A 9,047-nucleotide genomic window follows, 5' to 3' on the forward strand; every position below is an offset into this window, starting at 1 on the left:
TGTGCCAGAGATTTATATTTAGAAGTTGTATGTTTCTACTTTTATGTAAATGGAGCAATTAGGGCCTGTCTTGCTGCTGCTAACTCCAATGCTTGTGCATTGCTGGGGAGCTGGTGTTTTCAATCACAATTAGTGAGCCGGTCAAAAAACAAAGTTCGTTTAAGGATAAGAGCTCAATTGTGCGAACGGGGGAGAGGCCAGCGTTCGTGTGCCCGCCTGTGGCTTGCGGTGACAGATACCTTAGGGGCACGGCTAACACGATAGTGGTGTTTACCCGTGGCAGCAGCTGTCCCCGTTCAAAGTTGGCATAGAGGAAGAAGCAAGAATGTTCACTTTTCTTCTCAAGCAAACCGTATGTCCTTGAGCTTCCATCTAGGCTATTAATTGGTCTCTTTCCTCACTACTCCTGGAACAAGGAGACAGGCCCAGAAAAAAGGGACCATTTTTCATGGCTCTGTTATTTTAGCTGCTGCTCGGGGATTGCTATTATTTGGTCAAAAATACAAGCCAGGAGGTAGGAACACCCCAAGCAGGTGACTGGGACGCTGCCCTCTGATTCAGCTGAAATGACACCAGGCCGGGGGTTCAGAGTCCCAGAAGAGGCTACTGACAAGTCAGGGTATTTTAGTTCCTTCCTACGAAAAATCCGTTTTCAAAAAAGCATGATCTCTGGTTCACCCCGTCTGGGAAAACTGAACATAAAACGTGACTATGGGGAGGAATCAAAAGGACTCGAGGTGTTCTCAGCAGCTGAAGTGTTATTCTGAGGCTCGGGCAGGAAAACCTGGCCCTGTTGGTGAGTGGTGACTCCCTCGAGAGGCAGCTATGAATCCAGAGAACGTGGGCAGGATCCAGAGTGATATTTGCTGCAGTGAAATTGCGGGAGTCTGTGATTAAGGGTCTCTCATCAAATGGTTTAAATGGCACACAGGGTTGGCAAGCCCTGCCACTTTGCTGGACAGCCGCAGCCTGCACACAGCTTGGGCTGAATGTTAGGTGGAAAGATTTGGGACAAAGAAAGATCAGCATTGCACATTCAAAATTGAACTGGGAAGCTGTTTTGCTTTTAAGTTAAACCAATGACTAGTTCTAAACAGTGAGGGAGAGGGAAACACGAAAATTCCCCTGGAATTCATGGAAAACAACAGAGTCAGAAATAGTTAATCCAAGACTCAATTCCTAAACCTCACATTTCTTTCAGAACCACTGGCATATCCTGCAAGGCCTTCTGCTATGTAAAAGCGCTCTGTTTCCAGAGTGTGTGGAAATGCTGTTGTCTGAACCGAGGGAACCCAGATGCTAGAACTAAAACAATTAGGGAAAGAAGATGAAGGTAAAAAACTCCAGTAAGTAAACTCTTATTCTTCATTCTAGAGCAGTAGTTCTCCACTGGGGTGACTTTGCTCCCCAGGGGACATCTGGCGCTGTTTGAAGGCATTTTTGGTTGTCATAACTGGGAGGGAGGTGCTAGCAGCCTCCGGTGGGGAGAGGCCCGGGATTCTGCTGCACATCCTGCGGTGTACAAGACAGTCCCCACAACAAGAAATTATCTGGCCCAATTGTTAATTAATTGTTCTGCATTTTCATACCCTGATTTAGAGTTATAATTTTAAAGTTTTACCTAACTCCCTTCTCAACCATGCTCCAAGAGGCCTTGGAAAACAAGGAAAATATTGCAACTATGCAAACTCTTAATGATTCCACTGATTATGCTTCCTCATGCATCTGCGGTGCCCAGTTATGAGTTACCAGAAACTACAGATAACCTGAAACAGTAAGAGTTTATTTTTGGCAATATTGTTGTTCCAACCAACTTTCCCAGATGGCCTCAATACATTTTCCTGCTGGCTTTTTGTTCTAACCAAAGGCAGAATCTTGGTGACCAGCAACAAAATGAGATGAGCTGGCCTATGCCCAAGTTGTTAGGAGGCAAGGGACACGCAAAAGAGTAAAGGAATGAAGAACTGAATTGTTCATTTTAGCAATTCAGTATCAGATAAATCCAGGCACTAGAGAATTCCCTGAAGTAAAATTCACAAAAGTAAGATTACCATGCCTTTCCCCTAGAGCAAACAAATATGATGCAGCGTGATTTTATTTGTTTAATACCTTAGGGGAATGACTTACGATCACTATCCGAAGAGATAAAACAGAGTGCTTTGTTAAAGCCTAATGCCTGTTGCAAGCAACATTGTATTTTCCAAACTTCCTTTTTAAAAGGAGGTGGTAAGGAAGGCCATACCTCTACAGGTGTGGCTGTCCTGCGAGGACTGGAGAAACCATTGTGAAGGAGCCCACATGGTGAAAAATAATAATAATAAACAACAAGTGTTGGTGAAACCCGCAAAAGGGAGGTTGCCTGGATCAAACTAGCTTAGATGTAAATGGTGTCTTTTAAACAATGAGGGCCAACTTCCCTGGTTCATCACTTAGCTCCTGAGTGGCTTGGGTCATCCCGAAAGGAGAGGGTAGGTCAGAGATCATGTTAAGATGAAGAGAGCCATGAGGGGAATGTCTTAGACACTCTGATGCCATGTCATCTCCTCCAAGATGTGAATCACAGTCTCCTCAGGTAAATCATCATTTTGGAACCAAAGGCTTCAATCAACTTCCAAATGACTCAGAAATGCCTGGATATTTTCCCAAGAAGTAACAATACAGTGCATGTAAAAAATTCAATATTGAGAGAAATACTCATTTACAACCTCTATAGAAAAACATATATTGAAAAAAGAAACCACACTAACTCAAACTGAATAAATATGCCCTCAAAGTTCTTCTTGACCAATATATATTTCTAAATTGTTTATCGTAACTCAGTTCTAACCCAATCAGGAAACATCTGCTATAACAATTGATCCTCCTAGTGCCCCAGAAGATTATTGGAAAATGCTCCCCAAAGAACATATAACAGATTGTCGTAATCATTGTTCTCACCTGGATCTGCTTGGGTAATGAGTTCCATTGTGCTGACTTGAAGACATACAGTTTTAGCGTATAGATTCCACTGGACTGATAAGAGAGCAGAAATCTTGATTCTAATCCAATTTTGCCTATCTACAAAGATACCCCCACGACCTGCTCCCAAATCGTAGCTTCAGTGGGGAAAAGCCTGGAGACAATCCTACGTGTATTTTTATCAGTGAATTGCTGTGTCCCTCATGTCCTGATAGAAAGAGTCCAAAGGTTCTGCCCCGCTGGGAGCAGCTTTGAGGCATGTCCAGGTCAACATGACCTGAGTGCCACTGTTCACGGGCACTACATACTCCCATGTACACTGGCAGCGGCTCAGCTGGGTTAGTAAATATTTCTAGGTGCCCCATTCTAATTTTAGGAAGGTCAGGTTTGCAAAGGTGAAAGAGCAGGCAGGACTTCTGCCACTCTTTATCGGGTTAGCAAAGCAAACTCTAATTAAGCCAATATTCTTGTGGAGTTTAACTGCAATCACTGAATTCTACCACGTGTCTTAAACTTGCAAAAAATAACTTAATGGCTATCGTCTGTTTTCTTAAGACCCATTGAGTTCCTCTTGAAACATGGAATAGAATGATGAATGAAGGAAGAACCATTATATTAGAAGGGGGGAAAAAAAAAAAAAAAGCTCCAATAAACCTCTCTCCCAAAGGCCAGAGGTTAATTTGTGATCGCTTAATGAAACAGGGGCAGAAAGCCAATAATGTAATTTTGGCCAACTCCAACATTATTTAACTATGAAATGAGAATAATTAAAATGGTACTCCCTGTAGAAAAGACTTCACCCAATAAGTTCCCCAAATTTCAAGGAGCTTTTGTTTTATTAGATGCTGTTAGCTTCATGTTAGTCACAGGAAAAAAAATGCCCACATACACACGCAGGACTAAATGTAGTCAGTTTGCTCAGCTGCTGCTGACGTCACTGCTGCCCACTAGGAGTGAGTTACTGTCATAACCCCTCTTTTATTAATCACAGGCTGGAGGAAGCACAAAGTGGGTGACATCATTAGGCAAAGGACTGGCTAACTCATGCTCCAATTTACTCAGCTTTATTATAACATTTCTCAAGTGTCATATGAAAGTGATTACCATTTCACACTTTCCCCCTCTGAGCAATCATCCCTAACCTTCAATTCAAACTCCCAGAGAAAAGCTTAGGGTTTCAGATGGAGGTACATAAAGGCCAAATCTCACTAAGGGTCCTTGTCCCAAGAAGGAATATCCTTCTCAGAACAGCTTCTTCCTGGGCGTTAAATGGAGGTGGTCTTTAGAACCATAGCATCCCAAATAACTCTCCGCTCTCTCTGGCCCTGGTGGTGAGCTCCGCTCCGACTAGAGAGGACCCCGATGATTCAGATGAGCGCAGCCACGTGTTGCCTCTTGGTGACCGGGGGCAGAGGCCCTGCACCCCAGGGTGCTGACGTGTGAGAAACACCATTTGAAGACAGGGTAGAAGGTCATGATTGGATGTGTGGATTCTGCAGTTTGCAGACTGGAGTCACATTCAGGATTTGCCACTTTTAAACTGGAGGGTGCCAGGCAAATGACTTAGTTCCTCCAATTAATAAATGCTGGTACCATTAGCACCTCCTTCAGAGATAGGATTGTCAGGAGGGATAGAGGTATCAAAGCATGTGAGGCACATAAACTGTGCCTGGCATATAGTAAATGTTGCTTACTGGTATTATTTCTCTTCCTTTCCTTCAAAAGCTTTGCTGGCTGAACTGAACCTTCTGTACGACATTGGAAAGATGAGCAGACCCGGCTAACATTTGGCACAGTCACTGGCTGGAAAGTTACAAGTCAGTCCACCTCTCTGTGGTTCAGTTTCTACACCTACTGCTATTTATCCCACGAGGAACTTCTGAAATTAAAAAAGGCAAGTGACCAAAACCAAAAGAAGACATCAGTTCAAAGATTCTCAAGAGCTCAGCATCATGTTTCCATTTCTTTTTGAATGGACAAAATTCTCAGGCAGTTCAGTAGCTATATGTCTGTGTGTGTGTGTGTGTGTGCGTGTGTGTGTGTTTGAAAAAGGAGCATCTCCACAATGTCGTATGCATCAAGAAAAACAAACTTTTTTACCGCAGACTGAGCTATACTTCATTGTCTTAAACTAGCATCTTGGGGCCGTAGGAGAAGCCATTTTATAGATGTCTTCACTCATCCCCTTGTTTGGATTCCTGTCCTGAGGGTATTTTAAGGAGTCAAAATAAAGCTTACTTAGGTGTGTGTGAGAGACAGAATGATAGACCAAAAGAAAAGGCTAGGGCTTTGTAATATTTAGATAATGATGAAACTGACTCGGCTGGTGCAGAGTACAGTAATTACATAGGATGATTTATTACTTGGGTTCACCTTTGCTCAGTGGTGAATTATAAGCACTCTACTAGGTGAGAAGGTTGGCTTCCAAAGTGATCAGCTGGTACAGGATGGAACTGCCAGACCGTGTCATGTGGTAAATAAAATAATAACCTGTAGCAGCTTTAGGATTTCCAGATTGGAAGCTTCCTTTAGACAACAAAGGATGCCAGGATATCTGCTGCCCCCTAACTGGTACCACGAAGAATATCACATACTTTTTAAGAAGCAAAGTAGGATTCAGGTACAGTTTGTTGGTCAAGTCAACCCCTTAGGATGATCAAACACAAATCATCAACAGAGTGTTTGTTAATTGTGTGACTAGAGGAAACTCTTACAGGGCAGGGACGGGGGGAATTAAAAACTACATACCCTTCTTCTATGAAAATATCTGAGAAACTCGGAAAAGAAATGTTACTGACAGAAAAAGTGAATCCTGCTGACTTGTGGAGCATCCTGGACTTAGGCGATCCAGCTATTGTGCCCGTGGGAATAGGCTGAGGCGCCCTCTTCTGGTGCATCTGTATAGAAAGAAACCCTGTGCGGTAGCCACCAGGGGCACCTGCCCTCTGACCTGTCCACTCCCAATGCCAAAATCATTGCTTTTTAAATGACATCCATCTAGATTTAAAAAGTAACACACATTCTTTGTATAAAATGTGGAATATAGAGGTTGAGTATAAAAAATGCAAATCATGCATGACCATCTCTGCCAGAAATAGTCACTATTAAAATTTTGTGTGTGTATAAAACAATATGGCAAAACTGTAATATAATTTTGTATATTGATATTTTTAACCTATCATTATATGTTGAGTATTTTCAATGGTCAGATTATTCCTTGAAAACATTAATGACTGGGGATTAATCTATCAAATATATGTGTCTTTATTTTTAAACCGGTCCACTATTATTGTACATTGAAGTGATTTCTAAAATTTTGAAATTATAAACAGTATTGCAGAGATCTTTTTATATTTTTTGCTACATCTCTGATTATTTCCTTAAGATACATTCCTACAAGTTGAATTATTGAATCTAAGAATATGGACATATTTAAGATCTTCGTCTATATTACCAGTTGCCTTCCTGTAAGTTTTTACCTATTTACATTCCAACCAATAGTGTTCTCTGTGTTTGGCCTAGATATCATCATAGTTCCCTGCCCCCTGCCAAATATAGTATATACTTTGTTTTAATTTGGATTTTAAAATTATTAATTAAGATAAAATATTTTCCATTTGCAAAACTTTCTTTTGAGTTGCTGTTCATATTCTATGTCCCTTGTTTATCTCTTATTAATGAGAACTCCATTCATATACTGGTATAGTTTAAATAAAACTTTATTACATATAAATTGATGTTATATATTAAAGTATGTGTTATTATTTTTATATTAAGGACCTTTTTATATTAAGGACCCTAACTCACTTTCTATACATATTATTGTAATTTTTTCTCTGTCTGTTCTTGGCCCTTTATTTTTGTTTGTTGTGTTTCAGACCAAAAGAGAGCTTGAAATTTTTATGTAGAATAATCGAGGAATCTTTTTCTTTATGCTGAATCTTCTCCATTGGAAAATCACGTTGATATACATCTATATTTTCCTCTCAATGTTTTTTGACCTTTTATTCTTTATTCCAAAATATCTGGAATATATTTTGGCATAGAGAATAAGGAAGAGCTATAACTTTAAAAATTTTTTTTCAAAGATTGAATCATCACTGTTCATGGATTCTCCCCTTTGGAATGCCATTTTATCACCTACTGAATGTGTACACATATAAGCACTATATTTCATTCCGTTGATGTGTTATCTATTGTTTTCTATTGCTTTTCATTCATATCTTTTTCCAGTTTTAATGTTGTTCTTTTACCTGTAGTCCTTTCTTGTCCTGGGTCTTTATGTATCGGACTCAAGTCCACACCCAACAGTTATCTTGATTAAAATATCATTTCCTAGTACCAGGGCTTTATGACAACTGTAGAAAATTCTAGCTTTCTCTACCTGTAGTTACTTAAAGTTTATCATTTAATGATAGCATATCATTAAACAGTATTTTTAATTACAATAACTTTTTCTAATTATGAAAATAATTGTTCATTTTTAAAATGTAAACACCATGAGGGAAAAAAGAAAGGATGGAAGAAAGAGAAAAAGGAGGGAGGGGAGGAGGGAAAGAAAGAAAGAAAGCAGGGAGGAAGTGGGGAGGGAGGGCCCCTAAAATTTAATCATCCAAAGAAAGCCAGAAACAAAATTATAGTTTATGTCCTTTTCTAATCTCAGGAACATTTTCTTCTATTGCACTTTTGACAAGTGTTTTGTTTGTTTCTCAAATTTTCTTGAATGTGTAAGTAAAATTGTTGATTTAAAGATTCTTTAGTTTTCGAGTGTGCTCTTTAGCTTTCTTTGCTCTTTTGTTTAGTTCCTTCTTGTTAGTTGCAGAATTTATTCATAAGCCCTGTGTTGCTGTTTTATTCTTTTCTGTAACTCATTTTTTAATGGGATAAGACAACAGGTCTGCTTGTTTGCCCCAAAATAGTATAGATGCGTGCTCATCTCTCCTCCTGTCTACTTCCCTGAGCATCACTTATACTTTGTTTTAGGTCTTCAGTTGGGGGGGTGGGTGCTGATAACCTCTGAAGCCTAGGACAAGAGCTGATGCTGCAGCCAGGGCGTGTTCTGCCACTCTGGGGACACGGTCCCTTTCTGTTGGAGGGATAGCCTTTAGGTCTCAGCTTCGTCCTTGGCTTTGAAACTAACTAGGTTACAAAGATGCTGCAATTCACAACCTTTTTCTTTTGTGCTGCTACATGTATTTTGTTCTTCATCATCCCTCACATTTACTACTTCGTTCCTCATTTTCTTATCTCACCTGTGACAAACCCATTATCTTGGGCTACCGCTAAGAAAACCTAGCGAGAGAAAACTAAAATGCCCTCGTGCACGCCAGGCTTGGCAGATGCTCCCCTCCAGCTCATGCTTTTGTGCTTGGGTCCTTTGACCGGCAGCTGCCCTGCTGTGGACAGCGACTCCCCATTCCACACCTGCTTCCCCGCATTCTCTTACACACAGACGCTCTGCGGGCCTGTCCTCCTCCCAGGCTGTCCTCTTGGGCAGGGCCTCAGCCAGCCCGGGCCCTCCCTCCCTCCTGCGCAGCCCATATTACCTCCGCAGGAAACTCAGGCATTTCTGGCCCACTACTGTAGGAATATAGTTTCTTCCTCCTTTTATCCTCTACCTCACCGTAGACCAATTTACGTTATTTTGGGCAGGGGTCCTGCACCAGCTTGCAGTGTCCCCCGACTGCAGGGGCTGTTGAAGCCGACATTACCGCACAAAGAGGAGGGAGGCCAACCCTGCCCCCTTGGGGGAGGTGGGGTCCCACCTGGCAGGCGCTTTTTCTGAAGGCCTCTCACAAAATCCATCCCTTTCTCTCCACTCTTCAAAGGACTGCCAGACTTTTAAGAATCGTGGAGCCTGTTCTCAGATATCTACATAAAAGATTCCTTCTCAGTGGTCAACATCACCCTCACTCCGGCATCTGATACGGTATGTTGGCCCCTGAGTTAGAATTTCAGTTCTAAAACCCCGTAGACTAGGAACATTTATTTCTTATTGTTGCTCGAGTGAAAACTAGACTGCTATTGATTGTGAAGTATCATCATTTTGGGATCTATTCCTTACAGCAGCTCTTACCTCCCAAGGAGAG

This window comes from Lemur catta, chromosome 11, assembly GCF_020740605.2.
Source record: "Lemur catta isolate mLemCat1 chromosome 11, mLemCat1.pri, whole genome shotgun sequence".
Lineage (NCBI taxonomy): Eukaryota > Metazoa > Chordata > Mammalia > Primates > Lemuridae > Lemur > Lemur catta.